This window comes from Aquila chrysaetos, chromosome 12 (assembly GCF_900496995.4).
Source record: "Aquila chrysaetos chrysaetos chromosome 12, bAquChr1.4, whole genome shotgun sequence".
Classification (NCBI taxonomy): domain Eukaryota; kingdom Metazoa; phylum Chordata; class Aves; order Accipitriformes; family Accipitridae; genus Aquila; species Aquila chrysaetos.
In genome coordinates, this window is record NC_044015.1 from 15,791,567 (window position 1) to 15,810,166 (window position 18,600).

At 35.7% G+C, this 18,600-nt stretch overlaps 1 protein-coding gene across 1 annotated transcript in view; it reads left to right on the plus strand.

The window, feature by feature from the left end:
* Positions 1 to 18,600, plus strand: part of CDC73 (cell division cycle 73) — a 119,126-nt gene that overhangs the window by 41,402 nt on the left and 59,124 nt on the right. The gene's annotated exons all lie outside the window — the stretch shown is intronic.

The following is an 18,600-nucleotide window of genomic DNA, read 5'->3' on the forward strand; positions in this document are numbered from 1 at the left end:
TTGCACTCCTAATTTGAACATAAAATAGTATCTTAAATGTAAATTTCTTAATAACATTCAGAGCTTTTTCTTGTTTGATGAAAGTTCTTGCCCAAGTCTTTCGTTCCCAATCTTCTCTGGACTTAAAATACTTTAAAAAAAAAAAAAAAAAAAAAAAAAAAAAAAGACAGGGGGAATATTTTAAAGAAGGAATCTACTTGGTGCTAAACAGTGCTGTTTCTAGATTAATTCAGAAATTGATTAGGTGAAGGAAGAAAATAACCCATTATGTCCAAAGATTTGTTCTTGAACCTTGCATGAATTTAGGCCTGCTTTATGAGGGATCAAGCAGTAGTGTTGTTATACCAAACCCAGGTTTCTATGGTATAATTTATCTGTTTCAAGTAGTAGTGACTTGAAATGACTTAGTAAATAAGCTTTGTCTTAATTGCCCTGTGGGGAGGAAAAAGAAAAAAAAGAAGGGGAAAAAAAAAAAAAGGCAAGATTAAAGTAAAGTAGAAAAGTTGAGATGTTTTACGCTTGTCAGTATAAAAACTCTAAAAATTACATATTTTTTAAGTTCATTAAAGAGATGAGGTTTTTAATTCTAGGAATCCTTGCTCATGTATTCAGTATACTACCTAGAATTTTGAGGTAGTTATTAAACTGTCCTTGCTGATTTCTTGCATTAAGAAAGAAAATATAACTGATATTAAATTACTAGTAGAACTTTTTCCAACATAAACTAAGAGTTTTTTGAAATAAGTATTTAAGAGGTATTGCATGACTGCACATAAAGCATCATCTGGTGTCATGAGAAATATTAAAACTCCATCTGTCATTTAGTGTTTTTCTAACAAGGAACTTGTAAGGGATTTTTTGAGCCTTATTTTTCCAGACTATTAAAAAGATGCCCAAATGTTTAGCTCATTCATAAATTGTGGTAACATACTGATTTTGTTTAAGATGGCGGAGAAATAAATCTGTAATTATGTGACACAGAAATGTTAATCTGTTTTGTCTAAACTTTGTCACAGTGGTGGACCACATAGTTCTAACCCACAATCTTCAGATTGCTGGTTTGTGTAGAATACTTAATCTTCTACCAGTTAGCAAATTTCATATTATGTTTTTACTCAGGTTTTTTTGTGGTTTGTTCCTATTTTTTATACTAGACAAAACTAGGGAGGAAATGGGGAAGTAATGTTTTTCCTCTAGAGTTTCAATGAAAACGTACATTATACTCATTGGCTAAATCATAGGAATATGGAGGATAGCATTGGAATTGCATGCTACCTACATGATGTCATCTTCTATCCTCATCGTATTGCTATCCGTTTTTGTGAACTCATCAAACATTTCAAAGGAATTGAAGTGTTAGGTAGCTCTTTGTTAGATGCTGTCTTCAAACTTCAGACCTCTGATTTCCAGATGAATGGTGAAATTTGAAAGGTTCATTTTTATGCTGCTGTTCTCCTTGACTTTGGTAGCTCCTGTTTCTTCTATGGTGTTTGTTTCCATTAATGTATTTATAGTCAGTCATTCTTTTAAAACTTCTTGTTTTGCTTAGCTAAACAAGTCATACTGCAAAATAAGCTTTCAATTCCCAAGTGAGTTTTCCTTCTCTAGCTATTCCAGTTAGAATTAATCTTTTTTTTTTTGAGCATGGAGAAGTAAAATTTCATGGATTCCTCTAAGTGAGATCTCACCAATGGTTTGTAGAAAGGCATTAAGAATTTCTTACTCCTTCTGAATTTATAAATATTGCCATAAGATGGATTAATCATGTATTTTACTTTATCTTGGTTCTTTATCACTTTTTCATATCTTATTTTTGCTCTAGTTTCCACTTTGGTTATGAGTTGCATGTTGGAAGAGATTGTTTATCCTACTGTGGTGGTTCATTGAGTGTTTAACATTATTGGTAATACCATCTACCCTGACTTTTGTTCTCTCTGTATTGCCTTGATTCCTTTGGCTTCCTTGTCACACATTGTCCCTTATTTTCATTGTCTGAACGAAACAGGTCTTGATGGATAGTGTTCTCTTATTAAAAGTTTGATGGAGCCATTAGCTTCCAAAAGTTTTGATCGTGTTAGCAACTGGAAAAAAACTTTGTAGACATATGCTTATTATCTGGAGTGTAAACAGTGACCCACTGTCTGGAGTTGCCTACCTGCTTCTCATGTAAAATTTGTAAGAAGCTTTTAGTTGTTTTGTGTTATAGTCCCTACATGTCTTCCACTTGCACTCTGCCTTATTGTCATTCTCCGTAATGATTTTTATGAAATGTGCAAAATTTCTGTTTTGTGTTTGTTCTTGCTGAAATGTGAGTTGTCTTAGATGCTTGTTCTTTTTAACAGCAAAACAAAAACTTCTGCGACTTGACTGCTTTCTTTTCATCAGTGATGCTGGAAACTTTCTTAGCATTCAAAATTTGTGCCAGAACAGATGGTGAATGGTGGGCTTTTTCTGAAGTAATGTCAGCTAAAATAACTTGTGCTGCTGGCAGTTCTTCCCTGTAACAGGGTTTTTGCTTAATTGGCACACTTACTTTCTCTTAGGAAGAACTGATTTATTTAATGAATTTTTATTGTGAAGGCATGATTTCATTATTCTGGACATGGAATTGTTTATAACAGGACATGTTCCTCAGAAAACCTTTTTTAATATGCAGCACCTTCCATTTTCCTGAATTGATGTTTTGGAAACAAGTAAGCTAGTGGTGGTAGCTCTTGCTGTCTAGTTACCCAGTAGTTCATGTTGCAAATGGTGCAGCATGACTCTTAGAAACCTACATGTCTACCTGCAGGCTTTATCTGAAAGCATAATCCCTTGTATAGCCAGGCAACTTCTGTTTTTTAAGTAGGAAAGTTTACTGTTTGAGACGGATCAAATAGGAGCTATGGAAGATAAGTATGTTAGTATTTTATACCATGCAGGGTGTGAGGGAATGCAGAGAGAGAACCTGAAGCTGATATTCTCAACATGGTCTTTCTTATTTGTGTAAATTTGATGTGTTTGGGGCATTAGCCTTCTGCTTTCCTGAAGAGAAATGTTAACTTGGAATTTAAGCCAGTGTCATCTAGTGGAAGCCTAGAAAGTGGATCTGACCTTTTCTATATAAATGAAATGGAATTTTGGACTATTGGTTTCTGTAACTAGAATATGTCAAGTATTTAACTGTTACTATAGCTTGAGATGTCAAGATCAGAACAAATGAGCTATCTGCATCTATGTCACGATATGGGAGAAGTCGCTTGTTCTGTGAGTGTCTGATAAAGCTGGCTTTTATAGATTGGTGCTAAAGTGTATCTTCTTCCAAGCAGAGGGCATGCTTTCTATTGACTGTGTGCACTTGCAAGTAATAATTGTTTCTCCATGACAATAATAGTCACAGTGATGCTGGTTTTACTCATCTTTCTGGGTTTTTTTCTTAAGTTTTCATGACTTTTAATATGAAAGAAAGGAATCGACTGATAGCCTGTGGAGTTCTGTGGAATGATTTCTTCTGAGTTCTGAGAGTCCTGACTGGTCGTGAGCTGGGATTCAGTGTGATTATAAACTTGGGTGCAAGCAAATAAGGTCTGCATAGTACTGCAGTAGGCCCTTGTAGAAATTACTTTGTTGCTTTTCCTAATTGCTAGAAAGCTCTCCTGGTTTTAACTTCTGGTTTTGGTATTTGTGGCTGCTGAAGCTCACAAGCTTCCTCTGTCTTTTGTTTTTGCTGCTAGTAATGGAATCTGTCATTAATCATCTGCACTCATAAGCAGCCAGAACTACTGTTGGCATTTCTTTCTCTTGCTGTTCAGTAAACGGATGGATACAACAGCTCTTCTAGGCATTGAGGTGACATCCTTACCAGGTAGTTTGGGGCTCAGCTTGAAGAATCAGTATAGTTGGTGAGGGTTTCAGTTGACGCACATCACTTGTAGCAAACTCAAATGCAAATTTCTGTAGTGTATTCAAATATGTAAGTTTTATCACTAGTAAGAAATTCTATGTAAGTTTTCAGTGTTTATGAGTTCAGTGATAATGTTTTTCCTACAAATTAATAAAAGTAACATCCATCTTTCCAGTGTAAACTGCCAGGCTTTACAACAATCTCTGCTGTAAAATTACCCTGAGTATATATGAGACTATCAGTAATTAAATACATTTCAGTCAAAACAAATACATTCCATACTTGTGGCAGAAAACAATAAAAAAAAGGGGTCCCTATGTAAGCCACAGTACAAGCAGGATTAATTTCAGAAGAATTGGAAGACTGGTTCAGCACCTCTAAGGTCAGCAGCATTTTTCATCAGTTTGTGGTCAGTATCAGATTTTGAACAACATCAAAGGATGTTTCTGTTATTGCCCTCAACATATTTTAAGTATGGTATAGTCTCAGTGACTTTATTATTTTAACTGAGAGGTTGTTTAACCTCTGATGTATTTTCAAAGGATTAGTCTCTAGTAGAATGAGAGGAAATGCTAAGCTTCTGGCACCTTAAAGACTGGGCCATTGGAGAGGAAGCATGTTGGGGCAGAAGCAATCAACATGATGTATGCACATATTTTATATAAAAGATTTCAGATAATCGATAGGCTTCTGTGTAAGTCGGTAAATCCACGAGATCTTTTTTTAATTTATCGTGAGGAATTAAGGTTGTGATTCAGTGCTGTCCTGGTTTCAGCTGGGATAGAGTTAACTGTCTTCCTAGTAGCTGGTACAGTGCTATGTTTTGAGTTCAGTATGTGAAGAATGTTGATAACACTGATGTTTTTCAGTTGTTGCTAGTAGTGTTTAGACTAATGTCAAGGCTTTTTCAGCTTCTCATGCCCAGCCAGCGAGAAAGCTGGAGGGGCACAAGAAGTTGGCACAGGACACAGGCAGGGCAGCTGACCCAAACTGGACAACAGGGTATTCCATACCATGTGACGTCCCATCTAGTATAGGAACTGGGAAGTGGGGGCGGGGAATCGCCGCTCGGGGACTAGCTGGATGCTGGTCGGCAGGTGGTGAGCAATTGCACTGCGCATCATTTGTACATTCCAATCCTTTCATTATTGCTGTTGTCATTTTATTAGTATTATCATTATTAGTTTCTTCTTTTCTGTTCTATTGAACTGTTCTTATCTCAACCCGTGGGTTTTGCTTCTTTTTCCCGATTTTCTCCCCCATCCCACTGGGTGGTGGGGGAGTGAGTGAGTGGCTGCGTGGTGCTTAGTTGCTGGCTGGGGTTAAACCACGACAAGTGCCAAAACTTGAAATGACTTTTCAGAAGCATATGGTGGAATTGGACTTTGTCTCTCAATATACAGATAAATAGCACTTACCTTCAAAAAATAAATAAAAATTTAATACATCTTAAATATTAGATAGGAGAGATATAACTACTTATCCACATGTCACCAGTTTTCTGTGTCATGTCCTAATTTCATTAAAATATTTGAGAGCAGTGGTATTGAGGGAGGAGTTAACAAAACAACAGACTCTTTGAAAGCATTTGAAACAGGCTCTGAAGCGGAGCATAATTTTCATGCAGTCTGTGCATAAGCTGGTCATTATTCTCGCCACAAGTGTAACGCCAGCCTGCCCGTGCCCCCTGCTCCCCTCCACGGGCAGAGCAGCGTTCTGTGAACTCTGTGTGCATACTGTTCAGTTTTTAACCATCAAGAGGAGGTGAGGAAAACTGTAATAATTGTTTATTAGTAGAAGAGTGTTCTGTAGGTGATGCTGGAGGTAGAGGTGTTTGTTTTCATTGGATTTGTAAATTTTTTTCATGTTAAGTATATTTATCTGTAACTGTAATTTAGACATAACTGTGATGATCTTGGTCCATGAGGGCTAGGACATGACCACTAACTCAAAAAATCCTTGAGCTGGAGAAATGGATGTTTCCCCAGAATAGTCTGCTAGCAACCTTACACTGCTCTGGGGTAACAGACTAGAAGGCTTTCTGGGTCTATATTACTGTAATGAGAGTGGATGAAATGCAGCCAAGTTTCCTAAGAACTATTACTGTTTTTTATATTTAAGGTCCACACAACGATTTCAGTGGTTGGCATTTCATTGCCTGAGGTGTGTTCCAAACATTAAATAAATTACTCTCCCTTAAAGAGTTTTAGTGTAAATAGTCAGAAAATCACATACAAATGCTGCTTTCAAGAAAATGTTAGGTTGAACAATGCTGCACTCATTTTCTCAGGGATTGTAAATCATGTACATCTGTGCCAAGATACCTTGCTGTTGTACTGCATCATACAATGGAACTGCCTGTTTTGTTCCTCATAATAGGTTTTATTTTATTTTTAGACTAAGAACTGCAAATTCAAGAAAAGAAGTGGATATTGTATAACCAGTCATGCATCTGGAAGTTAGGCATTGCTATGTTGCCCAGTTATGCTACTGAACAAAAGAGGGAGCAAGACCCGGAGCCATCTAGCTTTGTTACTGAATGAACATGTCTGAAGTCACTGTTCTGTGTAAAACTGGATTGTGTCAGCGTGCTAAGTCTGCTTGTGGCATGCCTGTCAGGTCCTTGAGTGGTTTAAATGGAGGAGTGCCAAATATGAGAATCCAAAGTATTTCTGCGTACACGTTGAAGTGGAGCTTTAGACATCCAGGGAGCTTTACTTACAAAAGCTTGAGACCCTCAACAATTCTTGGTATGAATTTTAAGGTGACTTGCTAGACTTGTCTTGACCTAAAGCTGAATGATAGGAGTTTATTTGCTGACCTTATGCATGTCCCTTGAGAAACTCATCTGCCATGTACCCTGTGTGCTAGGACTCGGATCCTTCACAAATGGTTCAGGAGTCGCTCTCATTTGGAAAGATGACCTCAGATAAAAATAACTAGGAAATTTCATTTGTGTTCTTTGAATTGGATGTCCACTTTCTGCTTCAATCCTATGTAGGTGCTTAGATTCATTTGTGTTTCTGAGGTCTTAAGATTTATGTGTAATACCTATTAATGAAAGTTTTATGGGGCATTGCTCAATGATACCAGCTGAACTTGAGCTACAGATTTTTTTATACTTTATCCTAATTGTTCTGAACAATCAAACATCATGCGTTTCACACAGGTTATATATTAAACTATGTTGTCCACATATTTCCCTCTACAAATTATCTCCAAACATCTACTGAATATGTAATAGCTGCATCTCCAGCTGACAGTTTGTTGTCACATTTCTCCTAATGGGGAAAGAACAACTTGGCTATTGTGAATAAATTACAACACTACATAACTATTGAAGGCGGTATAAAGGTCTTACGGACCTAGTAGAAATGAGCATATGACAGATGGTGGACCAGAAGGTAGTTCGCTTTAACAACCCTTCTTTTCTCTGCAAGTTTGTCTACATTAGCGAAAATAATCACATGGGTAGCCATCCCATTGTCTTTGAATAAGAGTTTTAACAAAGTTTTGAAGGTTTCTAACGCACTTTGCAATTCATTATACAGTAACTAAATCAAAATACATTTCAAGTATTTAATGATCAGTTGAGTCATTTATGTAACTAATCTGAGATGACTTGAGTCAAAATTTCCTTCTCTGTTCAGTTGTTCAGATTATACCATTGTCATTAGGCCATATGACACTTTACTACTTGGATATTTGCTCTTAGTGGAGTAAGATACAATTCATTATTTGTGGAAACAAGTTTTCTGCTTGGAGTACTTGCTTATGTGTAACTTAGCATCATAGTCATACCCTTTTCTGAGCTTGGAAAGTAGGAGAGCTTGATTGTTACCCTAGCAACATCCATAGGAACGTGCCTCAAAGCCCAGTCTCATGTACCTATCTCACTCATGCTACTTAGTTAAGCCAGAGCAAAATCCCCTTTATGAGTTTTTTCTATTTTTATAACTTCTGTATTTTGTCCTTATTGTCAAGGCCCTCTGAACATTCTTAAGGTCTGTTGTTTCAATTTGTGGACTGTGTTCTGGAGTTGCTATTTTAGAGGTCCACCTCCTTTCCTTCTTGCAGTTGTGGGTTTGTTTTGATTTGGGTTTGGTTTTGTTTCCTCCCTGTATTGAACTTTCAGTATGTGGCTGTGTTTGAATCCAGTCAGAGGGTATTTCAGTGTGGCAGGCTTTTTTCACAGGTGTACAGTTATTACATGAGTGTGTTAATAGGCAGGTGTTCTTTAGTTCTTGCATCAGAATATGTAAGGCAAAGACAGTATTTTCTAAGCACATCAAACCTGCAGAGCTCAGAATTGAGATGGATCTTTGGAGGCAAACGTTAATGAAAGCTGAGGTAAGAACCCTGGTTCTCGGTCTTTTGGGGGACAGATTATAAGTGATGTCACTCAGCACTATTTCAATGTAGTGCAACATCACTAATGAGAAGGTCCAGTTCGAATAGCAAAAAAGGTGCTATTTTTAAGCCTTTAAGGCAATTCCTTCTTGCACCATTTAAGAAGGTAATTGATTAAGGCTGACTGTGTTTTGGTCTCTAACTTTATGTGATTCTATTGTTCCATCTAAATGCAGGTGTTAATCTGCCTGTGTCTTTTATGCAGCCACATGCTGTTGCTATTGAATCTGCATCCTAGCTTTCAGGATGTTTGTGTTTTATTTATCTTTGCTAGGACGATCTATAGGCAAAGTCCTGGTTTACTCAGGTTTGCTACTGGTGGTCCTGGATATAGTCTGTTTCAGTGTAGGCTTTCTCATTAGGTAAATGACTGTAAAGACTACATAGAGAACTCTGCATTAGTTATGGCTCACTCAACTAGCATTTAGGCAATACTGATCATACCTTCCAGAATATATATACCTGTGATTGCGATCTGCTGAGCTGCCATCTGGAGCTATATTTATGTTTTCACTGAGCAGTGTGCTATTGTGGAAATTACTTGCATCACTGCTCCTGGAAGGGTGGTTCTTTGGTCTTTATTCATCTAAAACTCTCTGAAATACACTGCTCAGCTAAGCTAAGTGAGTTAAGGGGAGACCTGCGTATGTATGAAAGTGCATGTAGGTAAGCGTTGAAAGATGTATTGTCTGTTTTAATTTTCATTCACCTCTCTCTATTTTTGTATTCCCAAAAGGATTGTGGGATTTTCTGGAGGTTTTTGGTTTAGGGGTTTTCTAAGTCTCAGGAACCTCAGATATATATAGGACTTGAGACTTAACACTGAAGATAATGACCGGGTAAAATACCCCATGTGGTTTCTAGTCTTTGTGAGTCAATAAACGCATAGTGTGAATGTGAATATCTTTGAGATAAAACATTCTGATTTTCTTTTTAAGTGTAAAAGTGATTCTCAGATTTTTTGTTTGTTACTATATGAACATATTAGTTTTCAGTACTATTTCAAATAGTGAAAGTTTGTTTAGTGTACTTAAAATGTCAAAATTATCTAAAGAAGTTGGTAAATTCAAAGAAATGATAAATAACTTTGAGAACAACTTCTTTTACAAGTACATATTTTGATTAGCTAGAGTATAAAACTTCTGGTTAGACTTCATATGACATGAATATTAACAAAACATGTTATTCACCTTACATTACCGTTGCATTTGGCAGACTAAATTTCAGGAAGTTGAACTATTCACTTGGTTTGCTGCTTTAGGAGACTTAAGATGTATTATTGGAATTAAAATATCTCACTTTTTTGGCTCTTTGAGGTTAAAAGCAGGCGACACTTTCCCTCTACAGAGGTGTATGAGTGGGTTTTGTGCATGAACAACAGACACACTTTTAAAATTCAGTTAAAGTGTGAAGCAAAATTTTGTGTGACTAAGCGAGGTGATACAGTGATGTGATAAGATTGCTTGTAGTTAACTGTCAGTCTAGTTGCTGCAAATTCATAGTACTTTTAATTTAAAATATTTTTTTAAATTCTAGGTTTCTTCATAGGGAATAAAAGTAGTATATACTTTATAATCGGCTGTCTGTTTTCTACCCAAGTAAAATGGGTATTGCCTCATACTCTCCCTTGACCTGGAAGGAAGCACAGCTGATGAGTTGGAGATGTTTGCTTTCAGGTGGCTTGGTGCTGCCATTTTGAGGAGATAGAGAAAAAGCACTGCCTGCCTTTCCCTCCTTGGGAGCAGTAATTTGAGGGTTTTGTTTCCCTGGCCACAATTGTTATAAAATTAACAAAGGCAATAACTTTTCTACAGGTTTTACTGAAATTGGAAAGTAGGTTCAAAACATACTATGGAAGAAGGGAGGGAATGTTACTAAAGTAGGCTGCTAACAAATCTGTTTTCTGGTGGGGGAAAAACCTCTCCTTTTACTTTGGAATAAGGAGATTTGAGGGTGTGTCATGCAGCAGTTTTCATCAGCCCTACTTACTAGTTATCTTTGGAGCAGTTGATGTAAATCACGCAATCAGATTGCAATATTACTAAACCTAAAATGGAATCCAGTTGTCATAAAAAAGATAACCTGCCTGATTGTGTTTCATTGTGGTTACTAAGTAAAACAAAAGAATTCTGGATGGAGAGGGCTTTATAAGACCTTAAGCCAGATATTTTGTAGCTAATAATATATATTGTATATTATAGTATACACAATATATACAGCTACCTCATATTGGTCTATAAAATCTGTTCTGGTTTAGAGTGACATCGTATGCTATAACAAACCACCAATTTTATAGTAGGTTTCACATATATAATTAGGTCTGGAAAATAATGTCATGAAAAAGCTTCCAAAAATATCTGGACATGAACAGCAGGTGAAATACAGTTTAAAGTAGTACAATACATATTAGAATATGAAACGGATCATAATTCTGTCTTAGAATTGAAAATCTAAAGGGACTCTGGACTGCCTGGTGTAATGTTACATCTGGTTTTAAAGGGTGGTTTTATAGTTGGCTCAAATTTCATATGTGAAATTTGAACATGTGAATCAACTTCCTTGTTAATACCTGAAATCTTTTGAAAATTTTATTTACTTGTTTGTTACAGTTGCCATTCAGACTGGTGAAAGAATAGCCTAATCAGACAGTTTGCTCACTTTTATTTAGATGTACTAAATAATTAATAAGGATAACTTTCATATGCATGTTATTGTACTATACAACAAAACCACATATTCAGTATGTTTCTTACATTCCTTCCCCTGGCAGTTCTCAGCAAGACTCTTAATGGCCTTTGATTTTCTTCTCTGGAAAGCTGCCTGTAGTTGACTTGTATTATCAAACAGCGTGAATTGTATTTCTTTCAAACATGAATGTAGGTATTAGATCCTTTCAAACAATGAGTACCGTAACAATAATCCATATGCAGGGAACATTTTATAGATGGAAATTTACAATACACAGAAAATATTTTCAAGTATTATTTTATCACGCCTTTATATGGAGCTGAGAGGAAAAGAATAGAAATGGTAATAAATACTCAACATCTTCCAGGTTAAGATCAAGAATGTATTAAATTTAAACTGTAGTTACTAGTATACTGATATTTGTGAAAGTTCTCAGTTATGAATAAGAATCATACCTTTAGAGAAATAATGTAACTTTTTCTGATGCCTCTCATAAGTGGAATGAAAATGATTGATAAACCTGACATTTAATATTTGGAAAACTTCAAGGACTTTCTGCCTTATGTTCAGTGAAGTGATGTTTCTTTAGTGAACCCATACTTAAACTATATTAAAATGCATAGATATATATTGATGCTTCATAAATGTGGCATAACTAAATGTTATGTCACAGCTTTGAGAAATATTATGACTTTTTTTACCCTTTTTTGTGTGTGTGTGTCTTTTTTTTTTTTTTTTTTTTTTTTTAAACAAAAGGCTCGTTTTGGCTCCAGTAGGTTTGGCTAGTTTCCTCTCCTACCACATTCCCCAGAAAGAAGCTAAATTAATTCTGTCCATAAGAAGATTAAAAGCTGATGGGGTGGGCAGATGTTTTCTTTTCTCAAGGGTGAAGGAAGTAGAATAAGGTTCTCTGGCAAGTCTGAAGATTATGGGGGAAATATGTTTTGCTTCTAAGCTTTCTGTAATATGTTTTGGGTTTTTTGGGTGGTTTTTTTTTTGGTCGGGAGGGAGGGCTCTCAGTCATTTTTAAACTTCTTGTGCTTTGTGATTTTTATCTTGGTGGAGGAAAAAGGTGTATTCTGGTTTTATTTATTAATAGTTTGTTCACTAACACTGATCTGTAGTGAATTTGTTATACTTAAGTGTAAATTTAGGTGTTACTGTGAATTGTATTTTGGTTTTAATTCTTTGTTTTTCACTGTGTAATATTTAAAACTTAGAACTTTTCTACTTAGAAAGGTGTGTGTTTATCTAAATCTGGGTTCAGTTAGTTTTCAGTTCTTTTAATATTTTAATAATTTTCTTTTTCACTGATAAACCTCTGGCTGAAGTCATGCTTACTCCTTATTACCAAGCTGCTGTAGGAGAGACTCATGATGGACTCTGTGTGCCTTCCAGCAGTATTCACAGGCATTCTCTCTTTGATATAAACTGACTCTTAACCACTGTAGCCTGTCATCCAGCTGTCGTAGCCTCCAGCCTGCTGCTGACCTGGGAGCTATTTAATAGTTTCAGTTCACAAGTTATCTGCCTTTTTCAGCAGCAGAGCTTCGTGGGTTCCCATCTTGTTTAGCAATTTTGTGACAAATAGACAGACTTCTGTAAGTGCCTTTGCACTCATGCAAATGTTAATCAAAGAACAATAGCTGTGTGTAGCTTTGGGGGGGAAAAAACCACTCCTCTGTGTCTGAAATGTGACCTTCTTACTTCTTGGTAGCCTTTGAGTCTCAGTCAGTCAGTGCCCTTCATGGGCTTGAGGATCTTCTGGAACTTCCTTTCAGCCTTCTCTTGTAGCTGCTGACCCCCCCAGTACAGGATTTGTTTTAAAAGGGTTACAATCTTAAGTTGTTTTTCATTTGTAATTAAGCACCTCAGGTCTTTCCAAGCTGTTGCCACCTGAGCATGGGTAGGAGTCATTAGGAAGTTAAGTCTTCATCAGTTCTCTCCATTTTCCTGTTAAAGCAAGTGCTTTATAGTTCTGCCATTCAGAAATAACCTTTTCTCCTTAATACAAAGGATGATGCATCTAATATGGCAATATACAAGCATTCCTTAAGGCTAGATCTAGATCAAGCCACTCAAGCAAATTAAAGCAAATTACCAAAGTGTACAATATCAACATTCATAAGTTGTAATGCATTAAATTGCCATTGGCTGATGATGTCTTTAGGAATAAAACTACTTTAGTTAGCTGTAGTTTAATTTCCTTGGTTTACAGTGAGTGAAGGCCAATCTACTCCTGCATTAGAAAATCCATGTGGGAATTGAATGCATTTAAATTAATATGCTTTGACTTCTCACCTTTACTTGAATCTTTATAAACCTTTAGATCATTGGTTAGCCCATTAAGTTTGGGAGCAGCTTCCCTGGACTTTCATACGCATTTCCTGCTTCTCCTGTTGCTGAGGTCCCATTTCTTAGTACTGTGTGCATGTTCACTACTAGCTCACATAAGATTACAGATTTGCTCTGAATCAGAGCCACAGGTAAAATTAAACTATTGCTTGAGTCCACATAGTAATGGCTAGATTATATAGAACTATGATGGCATGCACAGTTTAAGATTCTGGATTTCATGTAAATTCAACAGTAAATTCAATACCTTTTAAAATTTTCATAATGCAGTTCTGTGCATATTAAAAAAAAAAAAGCTGCAGAGGTCTTTTTAACTTCTGGTTTTATTTTGGTCAGCAAACCCAAGGGTAGTTGGTTTTGCTTTCAGTTTTACATAGCATGTTTGGGGTCTTTAAGGTAAGAAGGGAATAGGAAATTAAATTGCTGTGGATATTTAAAAGAGTGACTGTTTACTTTAGGGCATAGTCACTGCTTTCACACTTTACCTCAATTGTCATTACACTCATTTCCAGTACTTAAACTGATCAATTGAAGCCTACTGCTTAAAATTCGTCTTCTCATTTACTTACATAAGCTGCTTAGGGCAGAATATTTTCTCTTACAATTTCTTTAGTGCTTGTCCTGCCTACATATTTCCCCAGAAGTGTGGCTTTCCTTTGGTTTGCATCTTTTATCTCTTTCTTTAATAGAAAGAGATGTACTAAGTAACACTTACTGAAGTGTCTCAATTTTTAAAGTTTAGCATAATGGACATCAATTACAAAATATTTCTACTTTTTAAAAATATTTTTCACTTAATGTAGTTAGCAGCACAGGAATTTATTGATAATTTCTATTGCATGCTGCATATATGGAGGATGGTGTAGTCTCAGATTAAAACATCCCTATAGTTGAATTCCTGTAGGTGAATTTCTGTGTTCTATCCTTACATTTTTCAGTAAATGGGGAAATTCAGATAACATTACTGTGAATTGTTGGATAGATTTTTATCAACTGCTTAGGGAGGGAGTATTGGTAATAACAGGTCTTAACATTTATTTATACTTACTGGATTTTTAAAAAAACCTGTATTGGTATATTGGCAAACCATTGAAACAAGTCAATTTGATTGGGTCTAACATAATCTGATGCCACTGTTAAGCAAAGAGTTGGTCTGCAGTATATTGTTACTGAAAAAGCCAGTCGAAGAAACTCTCTAAGACTCAATTCTGGAGTTTTAGAAGGCAGGCATTCTTTATTGCAGCACTGAATGCATGGGGGATGGCTCCTCCTAGCATGCATACCATTCATTACCTACAAAAACCAAAGCTTGTATTGTTCTAATAAATACATATTCATTACATTTCCCAGAACTGTCGTACAAATTCATGTTATTTCTCAGAAATTATTTATGTAGCGTCCGCCCTCTTAGGCACGTGCTATTAAATGGGTCGGTGGTCTTTTGGGGTCTTTGAAACCTTCTGGTGGTCATTTTCTTGGTGTCTGCTAATTGAACTCTCTCAAGGCATGCGCAGTGCAGGTCATCTCGGGTGGTTCATCTCTTCTTCCTAGTTAGCTGGTCCTGGCAGGTTTTAATTGCAAAGCTCAGCAGAACTTAAGGCTTCTTATTTATTTGTGCCTATTGCTAACAAAGCTCAAGGTTTTCTTATATACCAAAAGTTTCAAAGTCACTCAAGCAAGCATAAATTAAGCTCTACAAAAATACAATGGAGTCTTTAAACTGCAGCCTTTATTTCAAGGCATCAATATGACCAATTCTGTTGACATCTAAAGGACTCAAGCTTATTAGTAAGCTTTGAAAATGTTGTATAGAAAAATCAGAAACTGTAGTTTGGTATTTATCAGAACCAGAGAGGTTTGTGTCATTTCTTCTAGATGGGGTCTTAAAAAAAAAAGCAATGTTTTACTGAGTTAATGTCCGCTTGTTTAAAACAAGACCAGTTAGAAGTTCCTCTGAGACAGAATGTTTCATGATTAGCATGTTCTTGAGGTGTTTGTGTGAGGAGGGAGATTATTATAGGTTTTGTTTAGAAAAATGCTTAGTTTTTCATATTGCATCTTGCAGAGATTCACTTCTAGTGGGTTACCATATACCTTTTTGATAACTTGAGAAAAAGTTTAGCTGTGAAGAGGTAGTTGTCAAGGGGAAGTAGGACAGCAAGAAAATAAAGCTTTATTGACCATTATAAATTTAATTCCATTTTTGTTGACTTCCCAAAAGCCAGGGACAAACTTCAAACATGGATTATTGTGTCTGTATTGGCCACTGAAACCATTGAAATGCCAAATTTTTTAGTTGGCCATGGTGGGACTCAGTCCTTTTTTTCCTATGGCAACACATCTATCTCATTGTGATCATTTTTCACTTCAAGTAACTGACAAAGCCAGTGTAAAATATGTTCAGCAAATATGTAAAGCTATTTTTGCCCAAGAGTCTTTAAGTGTTACAGAAAAAAATGGAAATTATCCAGCACCTTGCATTATACATCTGGATATGCTAAACAGTGTGCAGGTCAGCTACTCAACCTTCTGGCATGGTTAATCAGTCCATCTTTTCAGAGCATGAGCGCCGTCCAACTCTGCAATTTATCTTACACAACTATGATCCAGTTTAAAGGTATGCTGAAATGGCTGTACTAGTGAATATTTTCTTTTTGGCACTTTAATGCAAAAGTACTTTGCTATATTCTAGCTAGACTATGATAGCATGTACTGCTTTGTGATTCAATTGTACATGGTTGGTGAGAAAAAAGAAGAGGCACTTAATGCTCATGATGATGAGTTTTTTCTCATGAACATTCTAGGATTCAGCTGTTCTATGAGTAAATCAAGGTATTATGAATCCAACTATTCTATTAGTACTTCAGGTGCTAATACTTACAAGTCCAAGAGAACGTGATAAGAAATGGGGGCAACCCCCCCCCCCCCCTTTATTCCACATAAAATTTTTTACAATGAAAAATGTTTAATACAAGATTCGTAGATGTTTTTCTCTGACAGAACTGGAAGAGATAAAATATTAATATTTGACTGGTTGTCATAAGGAGTCTTATATGCAACAAAAGTAGTGTTTCTCAGAGGCTCAATTTATGGAATGTGTGCAGAAGATGTTAGATAAAGTGTGTGTTCATGTGTGTAAAGTTTTTTGATGAATAGGAGGAGAGGTAGGGAAGAAATATAATTGTGTACTTTATTCTAGTTTTCCCATTCCACTCTGCTAGCGTGAAATTTGGACGGTAAATCATTTGAACTGTTTAACTTCTACTAGTAGAAAATGAGGAAATGGTGGAAGGGAAAAAAGTTAAAAAATGTTTGAGGGATCCAGACAGTGGATTTTTTAACAAATATGACAGCATTATATTTTACTGAGGCTTAAAGCCCCCAAATTATTGGCAGAAGGCTGTCATTCCTTTATTAACTGTAATGAAAGTTAGATATCTTGTTTGCAGCAACCATTTCTCAACTGAATTTTGATTAGAAAAAATCATACCTTTGCTGGATGTAGCAAGCAAACTTGCCTACTTCTAAAAACAGGATAATTCACAGCTGGATAGTATGAAGTAGTAACTATGACTTTTAAGTCTGAATAATTTATAATTTTTATATGGTAAAAGAATTGTGATTATCATTCTTCTGCTAAATATTGTTGGGTTTTTTTACCATTTTGAAAATTTGGGAAAAAGATTAGCTTTTTGAAAGTAATGTGGTTAACTTCAAAAACAGATAAAGCATCTCAAATTTGGTGAAATTATAGAAGTAATCTGCTGCATCAACTCTTAAAAATAATTTCAGAATTGAAAGACACAATTTTCTCATTACATTAATAGAGGCATTATTGAAAATACTTTTCTGTTGAAGATACATTTATATAGGAACAGTGTGGTTTCTGTGGGTTTGTTGGGTTTTGTTTTGTTTTGTTTTCCCCTTTGGTATACCTCAGTGTGCTTACAGCATAAGCTTTGCAATTTGCTTTTTGAGGAACAGATGTGTTAGTTGTCCCCTCAGGTATGTATATGATATTTACTTTTATTTTAGAGTCTTAAGTAACGTTAAGAGTACCTCTGAATTTCAAGCTTGTTTTTTTAAATTATTGGGACATAAAAATGTTACTCTTTTCTACATTAAAAAACAATCAATAAAATACAATACTTTAAATTATTCAAAGATGATACAATGGGAAATTGGTTATTCTCTTGTTCAGAAGGCTGGATAATTGAGTTGAATTTTTATGTCTACAAAAATCAATGCCTAGGTGGACTTTGGAGGAATGCCTATAAAAAGACTGGCATTTGCATTAAGTGGCAGTACTAAATTTTTGACTGAGTCACAGATGGTGTTTTCCACTGTTTCATTTTTGTTTTATTATCTTGCATCAACCTATATGTGACGGCACAACAGGCTTAAATTATGATCTAGATTTTTTTTTTTGTATACTAAATTCATGCTTCTTTTGGAAGCGACAGCAGTGTCATAGAAATCCTGAATGAAACCTGGAATCTTTCTCTTATTCTCAAAATATTTCTTAGACCTCAGCTCATTTAAATGCAGGATATGTTAAATATTTAGTAAAGACAGTGAACAAGTTTTTTATTTTCCTTGGTGACTTGTTTGGTATTTTAATAACAAAGGAGTTCTTGTGACAGTTGATTTTTCTCATTTTAAACTTTGAGCTTAAAGATGTGGGAACGCTTGGCCTTTCCACAAGAGAAGATGTGGTGGGGTTGTGGTTTTTCAGGAGTGGAGGGATTTGGTGTTTTTATGATGGCGTGGATGTTTTTATTTTAATACAAAACTTTAAAAAGTCGTAACAGGGAAAGAACTGGGAATACTTAACTTTTTCAGGTCTGTTTTATGTTGAAAAGATCATTCTCTTACATCCTTGCAAGCACAGCTATTTCCTCTAGTCTGATTTTTGTCATCTTGGGAAATTTTAAACCTTTAAGGATTTCACACTGTTCTCAGTTCCGTCATCTTTTTCAGTTGAATTACTTGTAAGACAACATCAAAGCTGGTATCCTTAAAATATTAGGATGAGAAACGTGTTTCACACACTTTGCTTTCTAATGAGGTAAAGAAAGACTTCTCCATTATGCCCACACTGAGCATCTGGGAGATCAGAGTGAGTGGTTCACCGAATACTCATATTAAACAGTCAAAATGTCAATTAATATTAGATAAAGCTAAATGGGCTAAAAGGAAATGGATGTGCTTGTTCTGATGCACTTGTCCTCAGAGGCATAGTTGTATATTCTTCAGTACATTTT